We start from the raw sequence: 18,780 nt of genomic DNA, 5'->3' as shown, positions 1-18,780 counted from the left end.
GCTGAATAAGGCGACAGATGTCGACAGAATCCTCCTTAGGTTCGGTACAAAGCTTGCACTAAGTTAGTCCTCTCTTAAGTATCAGATGCCGTAGGTTGCTCCAAAAGAGGAATTGTACCTACTGGTTGGAAGAAAGTAGATATACCTACCGTGTACAACAGTGATAAAAAAACACTATCTGTTGTGGAAACTAAGAATATATATTTCACTCAAAACAATGAGGTTATCTCGAACGAAACAACTTCAGTCATGTCGACTCAACACGGATTCCGAAACCATCGGTCATGTGAAGCTGACACGCGTTCATCTCACCTGATACCCATAAAGGAATTAAAGGAATTGATCAAAGCAGTCAGGGGTATGCATGACCTGTTGTACCCCAATAACGGTTCAGTTGCAGACTTCGATCCCTTCCTAAGATATTGGATAACTGCAGTCATTGTACAGATGTGACCCACCCTATAGTATGGCTCAAGTGTGTGGGACAAACATAAAATAGGACTAACAGACTATAGAAATTGGTTTAACCAACTGGAGAGCGCGTCACGGAGATGCGCTTGAAGATTGACGCCAACCATTCCGCGAAAACCTGCTCACAAAGTTGCAAGAAACTATTATCGAGGAATATACTAAAGACTCTAAGTACTGCTGCCGTGGGAAACGCGCGGAAAAGATTAGACAGTATATAGGCATCCAGGAAGTCTTCTTTCCCACTGCTCCATTCCCTAATGGAACGGAAAGAATCGGCAATGCACCTACATGTACATCTGCATACTCCGGAAGCCACCTTACGCGCTGACTAGTATCACTCCTCGCAAATGGAGCGATGGAAAAACGACTGTTTGTACGGCTTCGTACGAACTCTAATTTCTCTTCTTCTTGCGGTCCTTGTGCGAAATGTGCGTTGGTTGCTGTAGAATCGTTACGCAGCCAGCAGCAAATGCCGGTTCTCTAAATTTCCTCAATAGTGTTTCGCGAAATGACGGTCCTCTTCCTTCCAGGGATTCCGATTTGAGTTCAAGAATCATGACTGTAACACTCTCGTGTTGATCGAACTACCAATAAAAAATTTGGCCACAGGCCTCTGAATGGCTTCGATGTCTTCGCTTAATCAGGCGCGGTGGGGAGCCCAAGCACTGAGCCAGTAGTCACGACTGCATCGCTCTGGTGTTCTATACGCGGTCTCCGTTTTGATGAGCTGCATTTTCGCAGAGTACCACCAATACGCCGAAGTCGGGCATTCGTCTTCGTTACTACCGTCCTTACGGCAGGTTTCATTCATATCCCTTCGCAACATTACGTCCAGATACTTAACCAACGTGAATGTGTCAAGCTGCGCACTACTAATGCTGTATTCCAACATTTCTTAAATTTTTCTACATTTACGGCTATATGCCATTCATCATCAGAAATTTCGCCTGTCATCTTGTATCCTCCTACAGTCACTCAGCGACAACTCACAGCTGTACATCATAGCATCATCAGCAAACAGCCGTAAATTGCTGCTCGTTTTGTCCGTAATGTCGTTTATGTATATAGATAATAAGAGTGGTCCTATCGCACTTACCTCTACCGGTCATACGGACATATCACTGTGCGCTCTTCGAATCAGTACTCAGCTTCGCAGCTAGCACGTGGGCACATAGGCTGAACGTGGTCACCAACAAAGCACCGGTCAGGCGAGGGCAGGGAAATGTCCTACTCATGCTATCTGGAGCCTTCGGCACCACCTCAGTGGATGCGCTGTGTGTGGTGCTCGGAATATGCCCCATAAATATCACGATCAAATACAGAGTTGCAAGGTACTGGTCAAAGATGGGGAGACTAGATAAAGTACACACAATAACTGGTGTGCCGATAGAAACGATACGTCACATACGTCACCTTAAAAGTTGGCGTTTGGATACATGGAAAGGTGAGTGGGATGTACGTGATAATGGACGTAGACTGCACGACTTCCTCTCTGACATAAGGGAGCGGTTGAGAATGAAAGATATCGATCCCAGCCGCGGTATGGTACATTTCTTAACCGGACACGGACCTTACACCCACGCACTTAAATCGCGTGAGTCTGAGTCAGACACCTACATGCACATGCAGGTAAGAAGGTTCCCCAGTACACACAGTCTTTTTCTGCGGACAATACGCGAGCAATAGACATACACTACAATTAGATTACACAGATACATAGATATATATACACAGCAATAAGAGACAAAGAACAATGGACACAATTAAATGTATTGACAAACAGTATTTCAAAAACAACAAATGAAGAGTACAAGCGGACTCGACCTAATAAACATCCCTCTGTGCAACGTAACAGCAGTCTCCAGATGGTGGACAGCGATACCCACAGTGACAGCGAAAACAGAAACACCGAGGACGAAGCCGAGATGTGGCAGTAAATAAACATAAGGTAATGCCGATCCAGCCAAGAAACCATCAAATCCAGAATGAGATTTTCACTCTGCAGCGGAGTGTGCGCTATTATGAAACTTCCTGGCAGATTAAAACTGTGTGCTAGAGCACTTGCCCGCGAAAGGCAAAGGTCCCGAGTTCGAGTCTCGGTCCGGCACACAGTTTTAATCTGACAGGAAGTTTCAAACCATCAAATGCTGTACATGGACGGGCACCTGAAGCTAATACATAGGATTAGTAATAAATAGGATAAGCAATACTATTTCTCTACTAATAACCATTTGTGTGTGTGTGTGTGTGTGTGTGTGTGTGTGTGTATGAATGGCGGTCAACGGCTCGAAGAAATCATTCAGAGGTATTCGCCGTCAGTCACATTCGGTGATGGTACTAACAAATCTCTCCTCTATCCAATCAACTTTTTATATTCTTCTTAAAAACAACAAAGTTTTATTTACATTTCAACCTTAAATTATTGTTATTTTACAAAGTGTTATTCTTTGTAAGTGTTGTAGATAAAACAAAAGAAAACTTTAAGAAGATGAAAAACGGAAATTGCAAGATGTACGACCTGTTTCAAAATATCAGGTAACAGGTCTATAATTTGGCAGTAAATAAATAAATAAAACTTCTCTGGAGCACCTCTGACGATACCTTTGTCTTTGATGAACACTCGCCATACCGGACAACGTACAGGGCTCTATACGATATTATGGTGCCTTTGTTATTAAGAACAACAATGCAATATTCCTTCGGACATTATCAAGAATGTCAGAATGAACACTGGATCGTTCTTCCTAACAACACAGGCACAGCAGTATCATATTTATCCTCCGATAGCAGACAACGACTTTCAATTAAAATGTCCGCCTCTGCACGGGAATTACATAATGTGTGTAAGAGTACAGGCTGTGGCGCAGGAACCACGACATATGGAAGCTTGAGTCTGGTCGTGATTCGTGTACGGATAGCCAAAGGGGTTAAGGCGGCCACTCGTGCAACGCGGGGAATTCGGCTTTGAGTCCCACCAGTCCAGCGCAAATTTTCTTTGCCGCCATTCCGTTATACAGTAGTTCGTGTTCGTAACTGCGAATACATTTTGTGTACTGGGTTCTATTACTAGAAGTATCTAGGAACCTATTCCTTCTCTGCACGATAGCAATGGAGATACTATCGAAGACAGTGCTGCCAAAGCAGAGTTACTAAACACAGCCTTCCGAAATGCCTTCACAAAAGAAGACGAAGTAAATATTAAAGAATTCGAATCGAGAACAGCTGCCAGCATGAGTAACATAGATGTAAATATCGTCCGACTAGTGAAGCAACTTAAATCACTTAATAAAAGCAAGTCTTCTGGCCCAGACTGTATACCAATTAGGTTCCTTACGCTCGGCGAAAGATCCGTGGCCAAAGACTGGGAGGTTGCACAGGTTGCACCAATGTTCAAGAAAGTTAGTAGGGGTAATCCACTAAATTACAGGCCCATATCGTTAACGTCGATATGCAGCTGGATTTTAGAACATACATTGTGTTCGAACATAATGAATTACCTCGAGGAAAACGGTCTATTGACACACAGTAAACATGGATTTAGAAAACATCGTTCTTGTGAAACACATCTAGCTCTTTATTCACATGAAGTGCTGAGTGCTATTGACAAGGGATTTCAGATCGATTTCGTATTTCTGGATTTCCGGAAGGCTTTTGACACTGTACCACACAAGCGGCTCGTCGTAAAATTGCGTGCTTATGGAATATCGTCTCAGTTATGTGACTGGATCTGTGATTTCCTGTCAGAGCAGTCTCAGTTCGTAATACTTGACGGAAAGTCATCGAGTAAAACAGAAATGATTTCTGGCGTTCCCCAAGGTATTTTTATAGGCCCTTTGCTGTTTCATATCTATATAAACGATTTGGGAGACAATCTGAGCAGCCGTCTTCGGTTGTTTGCAGATGATGCTGTCGTTTATCAACTAATAATGTCATCAGAAGATCAAAACAAACTGCAAAACGATTTAGAAGAAATACCGGAATGTGCGAAAAGTGGCAGTTGGCCTTAAATAACGAAAAGTGTGAGGTCATCCACATGAGTGCTAAAAGGAACTCGTTAAACTTCGGTTACACAATAAATAATCTAAAAGCCGTAAATTCAAGTAAGTACCTAGGTATTACAATTACGAACAAGTTAAATTGAAAGGAACACACAGAAAATGTTGTGGGGAAGGCTAACCAAAGAACGCGTTTTATTGGCAGGACACTTAGAAAATGTAACAGACCAACTAAGGAGACTGGCTACACTATGCTTGTCCGTCCTCTTTTAGAATACTGCTGCGCGGTGTGGGATCCTTACCAGGTAGGACTGACGGAGTACATCGAAAAAGCTCAAAGAATGGCAGCACGTTTTGTATTATCGCGAAATATGGGAGAGAGTGTCACAGAAATGATACAGGATTTGGGATGGAAATCATTAAAAGGCGTTTTTCGTTGCTACGGAATCTTCTCACGAAATTTCAATCACCAACTTCTTCCTCCGAATGCAAAAATATTTTGTTGACACCGTCTTACATAGGGAGGAACGATCACCAAGATAAAATAAGGGAAATCAGAGCTCGTACGGAAAGATATGGGTGTTCGTTTTTCCCCGCGCTATACGAGATTGGAATAATAGAGAATTGTGAAGGTGGTTCGATGAACCCTCGGCTAGGCACTTAAATGTTATTTGCAGAGTATCCATGTAGATGTATTCCGTGTGCTCGGACCTTCGTGAACAGTCTGCAGTGGGGCATTGTGACGAATGCTTGCCGGAAATGTAGGAATATGGACTCTACATCTACATCTACAGCCATACTCCGCAAGCCACCTGACGGTGTGTGGTGGAGGGTACCTTCAGTACCTCTATCGGTTCTCCCTTCTATTCCAGTCTCGTATTGTTCGTGGAAAGCAGCATTGTCGGTATGCTACTGTGTGGGCTCTAATCTCTCTCATTTTATCCTCATGGTCTCTTCGCGAGATATACGTAGGAGGGAGCAATATACCGCTTGACTCCTCGGTGAAGGTATGTTCTCTAAACTTCAACAAAAGCCTGTACCGAGCTACTGAGCGTCTCTCCTGCACAGTTTTCCACTGGAGTTTATCTATCATCTCCGTAACGCTTTCGCGATTACTAAATGATCCTGTAACGAAGTGCGCTGCTCTCCGTTGGATCTTCTGCATCTCTTCTATCAACCCCATCTGGTACGGATCCCACACTGCTGAGCAGTATTCAAGCAGTGGGCGAACAAGCGTACTGTAACCTACTTCCTTTGTTTTCGGATTACATTTCCTTAGGATTCTTCCAATGAATCTCAGTCTGGCATCTGCTTTACCGACGATCAACTTTATATGATTATTCCATTTTAAAACACTCCCAATGCGTACTCCCAGATAATTTATGGAATTAACTGCTTCCAGTTGCTGATCTGCTATTTTGTAGCTAAATGATATGAGATCTATCTTTCTATGTATTCGCAGCATATTACACTTGTCTAGATTGAGATTAAATTGCTATTCCCTGCACCATGCGTCAATTTGTTGCAGATCCTCCTGCATTTCAGTACAATTTTCCATTGTTACAACCTCTCGATATACCACAGCATCATCCGCAAAAAGCCTCAGTGAACTTCCGATGTCATCCACAAGGTCATTTATGTATATTGTGAATAGCAACGGTCCTACGACACTCCCATGCGGCACACCTGAAATCACTCTTACTTCGGAAGACTTCTCTCCATTGAGAATGACATGCTGCGTTCTGTTATCCAGGAACTCTTCAATCCAATCACACAATTGGTCCGATAGTCCATATGCTCTTACTTTGTTCATTAAACGACTGCGGGGAACTGTATCGAACGCCTTGCGGAAGTCAAGAAACACGGCATCTACCTGGGGACCCGTGTCTATGGCCCTCTGAGTCTCGTGGACGAATAGCGAGAGCAGGGTTCCACACGACAGTCTTTTTCGAAACCCGTGTTGATTCCTACAGAGTAGATTTCTAGTCTCCAGAAAATTCATTACTCTCGGACATAATACGTGTTCCAAAATTCTACATCTGATAGACGTTAGAGATATAGGTCTATAGTTCTTCACATTGACGTCCCTTCTTGAAAACGGGGATGACCTGTGACCTTCATTCCTAGTTTACGGAATATAGACCGAGAAAAGGGCAAGGACGACGGAAAGTACTCTCTGCCACGCACTTGGCCACGGAGTGTGGATGTGATCGCGGTCCGCAAGCGAAGGCGTGCAGCAGCGGCGTGACGTGTGGTTTCCCACGCTGGCTATCGGCTGACGCAGCCGGCGCGACTGCGACTCCCTGAGAGACAGGGACAGGGACAGGGACAGAGACAGCTGAGGTGGGGCGCTACTTGCTAGGCCGGGCCGCGGCGCCGCGCTCTACATGTCGCGGCCCGGCGAGTGTCCTTGGACTTCCTGCAGCCGGCCGGCCGCCCGCCCAAGGCCAGGGACCCCGCGGGCCGCGGGGGCGTTCACCCACACTCCGCATCTCGCCAGCCCGCTCTGGCCGCGCGCAGCCGGGCCGCTGCCGCCGCCGCCGCCGCTGCCCAGCTACTGGGATCGAGACCCGCCGCTGGCAAACCTGTTCGCCACCGCCATAGCTGCTGTTCCTCTCCCTCCTCTGTTTGCACGGGCGCGGATATCCGCAAATATTACCCGTACTGGATAGTTTCCGACATGAGCAAACAGAATTTTTTCTTCGTTTTACCCAGACATGGATTTTAATCCCTACTCCATTTCTTTCTTTTGTTTCCTTTACTACTTAATCAATATACAGATGGTATTATTATGGCATAATTAGAATCAAATCCAAATCTGAAAGCAGGGTTATCAGTGAAGTCGAACACTTGGCACTGTGAGCATGATTATTACGAACACGAATATGCAACCACAACTGACGATCTGGGCAGAGCATGCTGTCGAGCAAAATCAAGTATTCCAGAATTTACAAACAAAACAAACATAAAAAATTTCAAGAACTTTCCAGAAATGATAATTGCTAAATAACCAATAATTTCAGGTGGTTGGGTTTGAACTGGGAACATGGCAGCACATCAGCAAGCAATGCTAGTTCTTAGGTCTCACTGCATATCGCACAGCTCACACAATTGCTTCCATTCCCAGAGAAACAGCATCACTGTTTCAGAAGCTGGTATTGGAATCAGCTGCAGCATCCTGATCTGTATTCTGTCAATGGTCCTATTATGGAAGCGCTGGTAGATCCTCGTATTTTGATCACACTGTCATATCCCCTGCACTATGACGAGTGTTGAAAGTAGCCCCCACCCACTGAAGCTTCACAGTTTTTGAGTGAGTCTTCCGTTTCCCGTCATGAAAGTGCGTCGTCGGTGATTTTATTTAATTATCTTTCTATTAATACTGAGGAAATGTTTGTTTACAACCTTTCCTACATAATTTCATTAACTTGAAGAAAACAGATATCAACAGCCTTAACTTTTTAATAATATCGTTTAGGTACCAGTTTCGGTGCCTATTCGCACCATCTTCAGGCTTTTCTACACGAAATTGTGTAAGTCATCTACTTGTTTCTGTTATTATAGGGACCACTACTGTACATCCAACTGGTTTCCGTAGATTTCTTGAAGTTAGACAAGGACCCATCACAACTTTCTTAGAGCTGTGAAGGCTCCACGTCTACCGATAAGGAGACTACGGAAAGCCATTGGATATAGTGATCGCTATAATAACACAAACGTCTAAATGACTTACCCAGTTTCGTGGAGAAGAGTCTGAAGATAGTGCCAATGCAGCACTGAAACTGGTAACTACGAGGGTTGGAACTTTAGTAGTGGCAACTATTTACTTACATCTGCCGGCCCGAGTGGCCGAGCGGTTCTAGGCGCTACGGTCTGGAACCGCGCGACCGCTACGGTCGCAGGTTCGAATCCTGCCTCGGGCATGGATGTGTGTGATGTCCTTAGGTTAGTTAGGTTTAAGTAGTTCTAAGTTCTAGGGGACTGATGACCACAGTAGTTAAGTCCCATAGCGCTCAGAGCCATTTGAACCATTTTGAACTTACAACTCGTACAAAATATATACGTGTTTCAAAGTTTTTATGACCTTCAAAGTAGTCACCAGCATTGTATATAGCCCGTTGTCAGCGATGTGGAAGTCGTAGGATACTCTTAGCAGCCCCAGTTGTGTTGACAGTTCGAGCGGAGCGGTCTATTGCCCGACGAATTTGTAGCGGTTCTGAAGCGAATGCCGTGAAGTGTTTCCTTCAGTTAAAAAATCGAGTTGAACTCACGAGGGTTTAAGTCATGGGGAGCGCAGTAGGTGGTATAGCACTTAGCAGAGTCAAACAAATCAGTAAACGCTTGCACTGTACGTGCTTGAGCATTGTCCTGCAAAATGATGATCAGGTCGAGCAGAAAGTGTCATCACTTCTAAGCTGGTCGTAGGTTGTGTTCCAAAAATTAGCAGCTTAGAGACAGAAGTGATGACACTTTCTCCAGGACCTGACCATCATTTTCAAGGACAATGCTCAAGCACATACAGTACAAGCTGTGACTGATTTGTTTGACTGATGGGGCTGCTAAGCGCTATACCACCTACTGCACTCCCCTGACTTAAGCCCTCGTAAGTTCAACTCAATTTCTAAACTGAAGGAAACACTTCACGGCATTTCCTTCAGAACTTTTTCAAATTCGTCGGGCAGTACACCGCACCGCTCGAACTATCAACACAACTGGTTCAAATGGCTCTGAGCACTATGGGACTCAACTGCTGAGGTCATTAGTCCCCTAGGACTTAGAACTAGTTAAACCTAACTAACCTAAGGACATCACAAACATCCATGCCCGAGGCAGGATTTGAACCTGCGACCGTAGCGGTCTTGCGGTTCCAGACTGCAGCGCCTTTAACCGCACGGCCACTTCGGCCGGCTCAACACAACTGGCACTGCTAAGAGTATTCTACGACGTCCACACCGATGGCAACGGGTTATACTCAATGCTGGTGACTACTTTGAAGGTCAGTAAAACTTTGAAAAACTTATCTATTTTCTACGAGCTGTAAATAAATAGTTGCCACTATTAAAGTTCCAACGCTCGTAAATACTATATAACTTCACTGTCAATAAACTTCTTCTCAGCTGTTGACCGCATTGTCAGTATACGAAACTGTCCGACGTTTCGGCCTCTATTGCAAACGGCCTTCCTCACGGCTTTGTGCTGAGCTAGACTAGACAGTCTAGAAGAATGGTGTCAACAGCCCGGAAGAATTTTGTTGACAGTGACAACGGCCGCGGAAGCCTACACTTACGTATATACTTCAGCACTCACAAATATGAAAAGGGTTCGCGGCTCGTGGTCATGCGGTAGCGTTCTCGCGCCCGCGTTCCCGGGTTCGATTCCGGCGGGGTCAGGGATTTTCTCTGCCTCGTGATGACTGGGTGTTGTGTGATGTCCTTAGGTTTAAGTAGTTTTCAGTTCTAGGGGTCTGATGACCATAGATGTTAAGTCCCATAGTGCTCAGAGCCAAATATGAAAAGGTATAAATTCTTTTCTCTGTTTTCAAATTTGTAAATACTTTTCTTAAAAACTGAAATTCTGTTTGAACAGATAGTAAACAGCAATTTTCCCCTTTATTTATAGAACGAAAATCGAAGAAAGTAACTCCAGCGAAACAAATCTTAGTAGAAAAGAAAAGAAAGTGTGTTTCCTCTAGGCGGAACCGATCCAAAAATATATTTACTTGTGAGAAAACACACACGATACAAGAACGGCCTTTAACCTCAAGGCAAGTGACTTCAACAAGTCTGTTGCTTTCTCGGTTAAAATCTTTTAATTGTTTTTAAACTAACTTCCCAATGAGATAGAGACTTGAAGCTTTCAACACAGCTCAGAAGATGATGACATTGCAATTTAACTCGCTTTCTCGACAGGTGAGTGACCGAGGGTACCACTGTTATTGCCCCCTTTTTCCGTTCTAGTCGTGAATGTTTAACAGTTAGAATGATTGCTGGTAAGTTCCAGTGTGCACCCTAATCTATAATTTTTGCCTTCACGGCCTTTTCGCGACATACGCATTGAAGGAAGCAGTATATTGATTCACTCAGCTTAAAAGAAAATGAACTGAAGCCGAAATTTACGACATATCACTGTTATAAGCTCATCAAAATGTTTGAAATCGATTGAAAAATTTCACACACACACGAAAGACTAAGAAGCATAAGATAATTAATTAAATAAAAAGCGTTTTAATATAACACGTTTTTAAAACGGAATTAAAAATTATAAAATAATTTCTCCTAGTCACCTAAAGATTCCTAACCCAGTCTGGCTGGATTCTCGGATTCGATCCTGGTCTTGTCCAACTCCGTCTCGCAAGCTAGCACACTGCCAGTTACGCTATAACAGCAGTACATTTCTTAAATAAACTATATGACTAATTCCGAGCAGTATGCCACATGCGACAATAAAATGGAACATGACTATATTTGACTTGACAATATTCTGACAGTATAGATTCTTCCGCAGAATATTTCACAAAATCCATTTCATGAATTACAAAAGTTAACTTGTAATTTACGCAACTTTTCAAGAATATGCATTGAATATCAGACCAGCTGTGTGGATGGATTGAAGAGTTTTTAGCAAACAGAACACAGCATGTTGTTATCAATGGAGAGACGTCTACAGACGTAAAAGTAACCTCTGGCGTGCCACAGGGGAGTGTTATGGGACCATTGCTTTTCACAATATATATAAATGACCTGGTAGATAGTGTCGGAAGTTCCATGCGGCTTTTCGCGGATGATGCTGTAGTATACAGAGAAGTTGCAGCATTAGAAAATTGTAGCGAAATGCAGGAAGATCTGCAGCGGATAGGCACTTGGTGCAGGGAGTGGCAACTGTCCCTTAACATAGACAAATGTAATGTATTGCGAATACATAGAAAGAAGGATCCTTTATAGTATGATTATATGATAGCGGAACAAACACTGGTAGCAGTTACTTCTGTAAAATATCTGGGAGTATGCGTGCGGAACGATTTGAAGTGGAATGATCATATAAAATTAATTGTTGGTAAGGCGGGTACCAGGTTGAGATTCATTGGGAGAGTGCTTAGAAAATGTAGTCCATCAACAAAGGAGGTGGCTTACAAAACACTCGTTCGACGTATACTTGAGTATTGCTCAGCAGTGTGGGAACCGTACCAGATCGGTTTGACGGAGGAGATAGAGAAGATCCAAAGAAGAGCGGCGCGTTTCGTCACAGGGTTATTTGGTAACCGTGATAGCGTTACGGAGATGTTTAATAAACTCAAGATTGTCAGAAGCCGGAACAGGCAAGGTTGTTGCACCTTAATGCGCACTGTGCCAAATTAATTCCTGGTCCGTCATTCATTTACGTTAAATGACACTAAGAAGTTGTGATTTTAAAATTCTATGAACCGCTCCCCAAGTTTTTCATCGGCTGACCTGTACTTACTCAGTTCCGCTGCGTGTATCTGACAGGAGAAGACAGCATACATTAGTTGTCGATCTCCGCCCACCGTAGCGAAACGTACCTGCTGTCGGTGACGTCACAAAAAAGTTCTCCGCTGTGCCTGAGTGGCAGGCAGTATCCCATTCTGGCCGCATGAAACGCGGCGCGCGTTTTTTCCTGTTGCTGTTCTAAGAACCTCTTCACCTCATATTTATACAGTCCAGCGCCAGCCTCTCTTCCTTGCACTACGAAACGGTAGCGACAAAGCTTCTTGGAGATTTGTACGCCTGCCCTGCAGACTTGTGCCTGTAACGTCATTCCAAAGCACAAAAGCAGTCCGGTGCACAAAGAGTCGCGATTATTTTTCGTGCCCAAAGATGCCCGTGACTGACGCTCGCCTCATTTTGCAGAATCAGCACCGCTGCCCCTCCATTGATCGTCGCCCATTACGGATTTCTTTCTCACTTGCACAGTGACAAATACCTCAGTGTCATGATGTACAACCCGCTGCTTCCCGAGAAACTTGCGATTTCCAAGTAACACTGTAATTATTTTCAACGCGTCCAGAGGTCTGCTAGTAATATCATTATGACCCGGGCATTGCATTTTGCTTTCACTAGTTCGCTTTGCCTCTAGATTTTGAAGCTATCGACTTCTAAGGCTGTTTAATACGCCACTCCATTCCGTCCACCACGAATTTATTTCTTACTTCGACCGCGACAAATACCTCAACGTCGTGAAACGCAACCTACTGCTTCCAGAGAAACCTGCGGTTTCTTGGAACAGCTGTGATTTTTCTCTTTGGCAGCATTATTACATTCAAGGCTGCAAGAGTTCCTGGACGAATCCTGACTGCTAAAGCGTTGCACCTGGGTACTGTAGCTGACGTCTTGTAGTCTGCTTAACGCTCCGTTTCATTCGCATGCGGCGAGTTACGCCAAACATTCCAGAGTTCCAACTATCGTTTTGCGGTCGCCAAGGGTTCGGGACAGCATTGCTGACTTGCAAATTGTAGGTCACCATTTCGAGTCATTTGTGCAGAATATGCTTGAGTCTTGAATGTGTCGTGTGACTCCCTAGTAGATGAAAAATACGACACGCTGCCGAGCACGTATTTACTGACGAGTTGCCGATGAAACCCATCTAAAAAAACAAAGGCACTATTGTGACGCTAAGAGATACAGTGATATTGTACTGCGACTTACTATTAAAAAAAGTATAGTTCATATATTTGGTTGGTGCACAAGTTCGTAACGTTTTCGCATAAATTTAAGAAATACAACAGATACACATAACAGAGACTTTAGTCATCGCTAATATATTCTCCTTCACGATTTACAACAATCTGCCAACGCTGGGACTACTTTTCGATTCCGCGAATATAGAAGTCACGTGGTTATCAGGCGAAGAACTCGTCGAACCATGTTCGGAGAGCATTTTCACCCGAGAGGAGAGTTCTTTGAAACGTGTTCGGCAGAGATCGGATTGGTGAAAATATGAGGAGGTGAGATAAAGTGAATAATGTGGGTGCGGAATGACTTTCCAACCCAACACTTGTATAGGGATGTCAGTCTAGCAGAAAGCTGGCGGGCGCTATCGTGGAATAGAATCACTTCACGCAGTCTTCCTGCTCATTGTTCTTGGATAGCGTCTGCAAAACATCAATAAATGTCAGCAGTGATGTTTACACGCCGGGGAGCAATTCGTAGTACGCCACACCGTCGCTGTTCCACTAGATGCATAACATTATATTTTGTGGATCTGCGCAGTCATTGCTCAAAGAGATGCTGTTTTGTTTGGGTTCAACCATTCCTTTGTTTTCCTTATGTCAGCAGAAAAACACCATTTCTCGTCGTGAGTAACGATACAGGACATGAATGGTCAATGTTCGTCAAGAGCCAATTGATGACAAGCAAGCAGAGATGCAATCGCTGATTTTTGTGATTTTGGCTTAATGCGATAACCATACACTCGATTTTTGAACCTTTCCCACAGAATGCGAATGTCGTACGATGGTGGATTCATGACGGTTCATCATGTATCCCGATTCTCGAGTACAGTGACGTGGCTCATTGTGTATTAATGTGTTCAAACGATCTTCATGAAATGCCAAAGTTGATCCTGAACTTGGAGTGTCACTAATGACTAAACGAGCCTCCTTAAAATGAGAAAACCAGTGACATTATCTCCAGTCACGGCGCATATGTTTCTGGCTGCTGTCACCCCTCTACTGAACTCAGACAGAAAAATATGTCGGAAATGTTCCGATTTCTCCATTTGGTACTCCATTGTCTAGCGTTCACAGCTCAACTCACCAACTCTAAACGACAAAATGACAATATATTAAGTCAAATATGAATAGTGGACTACAAATAAAAAATGAGAATTGATAAATAAATCTATAACGACCGGAATATCAACATGCGAAAGAAAAACGCTACGAACTTAAGCACCAACCTAATAAGTATATGCCAAAGTGTCATTGCGTACTGAAGTCCATCCATTCCTGTGAGTGAATGACGTTTTGATGTGTATGTACTTCGTGTATATGTTTCTGCTTCTGACTTTGCGCCAAGGGTCGCATTATGCCAGTAGTTTCTCCAACAATGGAGTGATCGACAAGATTTCCACCAAAGCATGCTGTTTACTGACGAGGCCTCATTTTATCGTGATGGTACTTATAACAGAAGTAATAGCCATTTGTGGGGTGAGTAGTTGAGTCACACCATCAAGAACGTTTTGCTGTGGATATCTGGGCCGGCATTGCAGGTCACAAACTCAATGGGCCACATCTTCTACCTGGCCCTTTGAATGGTACCTACACTTGAGATTCGCGCAAAGAGTCTACCTGAGTTCTTGGAGAGCGTACCCATGGCCGTTCGTGAGAGGATGTGGATACATGGCGGTGCAACAGCTTCACTTCAGTGAGGATATTCGCAACCATCTCAATGCTGTACCTCCTGGTCGCTGGATTGGAAGGGGAGATCCTGTTCCATGACCTTCGGGGTCACCTGACCTGGCTCCCCTTAACTATTTCCTATGGGGATGTGTAAAGTCACTTGTGTATGAGACCCTAGTGGATACTGGGATCAAATTAGCTGCTAAAATTGTATCTTCTTGTGATGTGATTCGACTGGTAGCGCACTTAGAGGGAAAACGTCCTGTGGGAAGACCGAGGCGTAGATGGGAGGACAATGTGAAGGCTGATTTGAGGAGCCTAGGTATTGAAGGTGAATGGAAGGAAATAGCCCAAGACAGGGACAGATGGCGAAAATACGTTGGTGCGGTAATGGACTCCCGAGTCCGGTATGACCAGTGAGAGAGAGAGATGTGATTCGAAACATACCAGGGATGTCCATCAGGATGATGTATCTTGTTTTGATCAACTGTTGTCAACTTCCATTCTACAGATCCACCGAGAAAAGCAGGCACACACCCTTTACTTTGTAGTACTTTATTCGTGATTTTTTCCTGGTTTTACTCTTTAGCCTTTTATTTATTGTACCATAAGTTTACTGGAACATGGGTCAGTTGTTTTTAATATCCTCTTCATATACTGGCTATATCCCTAGGTAGTAAAATCCGTGACTTGTTCTAATATAGAATTACTGATAGCAACAGTATATTTACCTTTGAAGGCCACTTAACGGTAATTTTAAAATTATAGTTCTTAATTAACTTCTGTAATATATATATATATATATATATATATATATATATATATATATATATATATATATATATATATATATATATACTGCTCTTTAACAAATAACATCGCCTTAAGCGTAAAATTTGCTGCAATACAAATGCTTCCGTTAATTTTATACTCCATTGTCTAATCAGGTCGTGTATATAAACTGTAAACAAAATAGGAGACGCACTAGAAGCCCGCTTCACACGTTGGTTTATCTCATTACTACACCTTCCTTTCCTGACGTGTATACTGATTCTTGTATCTTTATATAAACATGTAGGGTTCTTTAATTATGTGATTCGAATATCCTCCGAGTCATGATTTCCCATAATTTTTCCCTGCTTACTGAAACCAAAGCCTTTTCGTATGTGTGTTTCTGGATATGATAGTCAATTTCAAAACAAATTTGGTTCCTCTAGTAATAAAACGTCTTGATGGCTCCTACTCTTTTACATAATATTATTGCATATATTTTATATCCAATATATAAAACACTTATTTTCCTATAATTTTCACACCTGTTTCTAGGAACTTTCCTAAATATAGGCGTGGGCATGTGACAAGAATCTTTAAATCTGAAATCCATTCCAACATATATTAATTAGATTGAGGAATCTCTGATGTAGTACTGGGCCATCACATCTCCACATTCTGCATTTATTCCAGTAGACTGAGTACACAAGCTACATCTTCATGTACACTGCGCAAGCCATTGTACGTTGCAACCCATCAATACTAACTAATTTCTGTCCCATTCCATTCGTGTGTTGAGAGAGGAAACAATGGCTAATTGTATGCCTATGTGTGTGCCCTCCAATCTCTTCCTCACGATTTCTGGACATAAATGTTGGTGGCAATGTAATGGTCGAATAACCATGTTCGAATACATGTTCTCTAAATTTATTGATCATACCTTCGCGAGAACTACGTTGTATTTCTTCCAAAGACACCTATTTAAGTCCCCCGAGCATTTCTGCCACATTTTCGTAAGAGCTGTACTGGCGTATTACGAACCTAGTAGCTCATGTCTGAATTCGTTCGTTTTATGCTGTCGTGCCTACCTGATAAAGACTCCAAACACCGGAACAGTATTCTAGAAGTGGTCCCTCTAGCGTCTTCTACACGATTTCCTTTATAGATTTACTAGCTGACAAACCTGGCATTGCGCAGGTATTCATTTTGCCATTTTTCTGTTGGAAACGAAATCTTACATGTGCTCCTGTAATAGACTCGATGTGAGTTGATCCTGGACAGTTTTTGTACGCTGGGACCAGCTACGTCACGTGTCTACTACACGATTTTGTAAACGTCTCTACGGCACTGGCTCTATAGACGACTTTCGTTTTCGCCTACAGCTGCTTACTTTTTACAGTTGAAAACTATCGAAAGCGTTATGAGGCGTCAGGGATCTGTTGAGTCGACTGTTTGGACTCAGTAGTAAAGAATAATGTGCTAAAGCTTCGTACATGATGCGGTATTTTTTCACCCATCTCAGAGTTTTGACGTCATAGCCGTTAATCTACGTGTAACACAATGATGTGATTTTGCAGATACTATCAGTGACATATGTCGATACCTGGTAAATCATGTCGGAAATCCTTTTGCTCGGAGCAGAGCAGCAGCTCAACGTGGCATGGATGCAACAAGCCGTTGGAAGTCCCCTGCTGAAGTAATGAGCTATGCTGACTCTATAGCCGTTCATAATGGCGCGAGTGTTACCGGTGCAGGATTTTGTGTACAAACTGACCTCTCGATTATGTTCCACAAATAGTCTATGGGATTCACTTCGGGCACTCTGGGTGGCCTTATCATTCGCTCGAATTGTCCAGAGCCGGCCGATGTGGCCGAGCGGTTCTAAGCGCTTCAGTTCGGAACCGCGCTGCTGCTATGGTCGCAGGTTCGAATCCTGCCCCGGGCATGGATGTGTGTGATGTCCTTAGGTTAGTTAGGTTTAAGTAGTTCTAAGTCTAGGGGACTGATTACCTCAGATGTTAAGTCCTATAGTGCTTAGAGCCATCTGAACCATTTTTTGAATTGTTCAGAATGTTCTTCAAACGATATCGAATTGTCGTGGCCTGGTGACAATTCCATTGTTATTTGGGTACATGAAGCCCATGAATAGCTGCAGATGGTCTCCAGTAGCTGAACATAAACGTTTCCACTCAATTATCGGTTCAGTTGGACGAGAGGATGCATGTAAATGCAGCCCACAACATTATAGAGCTACCACCAGCTTGCAGAGTACTTTGTTGCCAACTTCGCTCCATGGCTTCGTGTGGTCTGCGTCACACTCGAACCCTACCTGAAATCAGGACTCATCTATCCAGGTCATGATTCTCCAGTCATCTTGGACTCATGACCATATCGGTTGAGCCCTAGAGAGGCGCTGGATGCCATGTCGTGTTGTTAGCAAAGGCATTCGCGTTGATTGTTTGCTGGCAGACGCCAAATTTCGCTTCACTGTCCTAACGGATACGTTCGTCATACGTCCCACATTGATTTCTGCGGTCATTTCGCACAGTGTTGCTTGTCTGTTAACACTGACAACTGTACGCAAACGCCGCTGCTCTCGGTCGTTAAGTGAAGGCTGTCGGGCACTGCGTTGTCCGTGGTGAACCGTAATGCTGAAATTTGACATTATCAGCACACTCTTGCTACTGTCGATCACGGAATACAGAAATCCTTAACAATTTCCGAAATTTTCTAGTTCCTACTACCATTCGACGTTCAAAGTCTTGTTAGTTTCCGTCGTGCGGCCATGATCACGTCGGAAACTTTTTTACGTGGATCACCTGAGTGCAAATGACAGCTCCGTCAATGCAGTGCTCTTTATACCTTGCGTGGGCGATACTACCGCCATCTACACACGTGCATAGCGATATCTCATGGCTTTTGTCACCTCAGTATTGTACTGGCTGTCTGTTGCAACAGATTGACCTGTATTTCTGTTCTCTTTATAGTCTCGTACCCTGTATAAGACGAGACGTTTAGGCCGCCTGCTGTGTAGAACTAGTCAGCACCGGGGCACAGTCGTGCACCCAGCGGGCTCGGGAGCAGGTGGCGCCCAGGTAGGCAGTAATGGCCCGCCGTGCACTTGCCGGCTGCAGTGTGGATGCGGGATGCAGATACTCAGATATATGGGAGCGTGGCGCGCTGCAGCGG

General features: G+C 43.7%; 1 protein-coding gene and 1 non-coding gene across 2 annotated transcripts in view; one reads left to right on the top strand and one right to left on the bottom strand.

The window, feature by feature from the left end:
* LOC124802799 (agrin) overlaps positions 1-18,780 on the bottom strand; it is a 304,188-nt gene that overhangs the window by 266,990 nt on the left and 18,418 nt on the right. The window lies entirely within an intron of this gene.
* Positions 8,306-8,389, top strand: Trnap-ugg. The gene has a single exon. It is a non-coding gene; the product is annotated as a tRNA-Pro (tRNA).

The sequence above is a fragment of the Schistocerca piceifrons genome, chromosome 6, assembly GCF_021461385.2.
Source record: "Schistocerca piceifrons isolate TAMUIC-IGC-003096 chromosome 6, iqSchPice1.1, whole genome shotgun sequence".
In the NCBI taxonomy this organism is placed as follows: domain Eukaryota; kingdom Metazoa; phylum Arthropoda; class Insecta; order Orthoptera; family Acrididae; genus Schistocerca; species Schistocerca piceifrons.
This window is presented reverse-complemented; position numbering and strand designations above follow the sequence as displayed.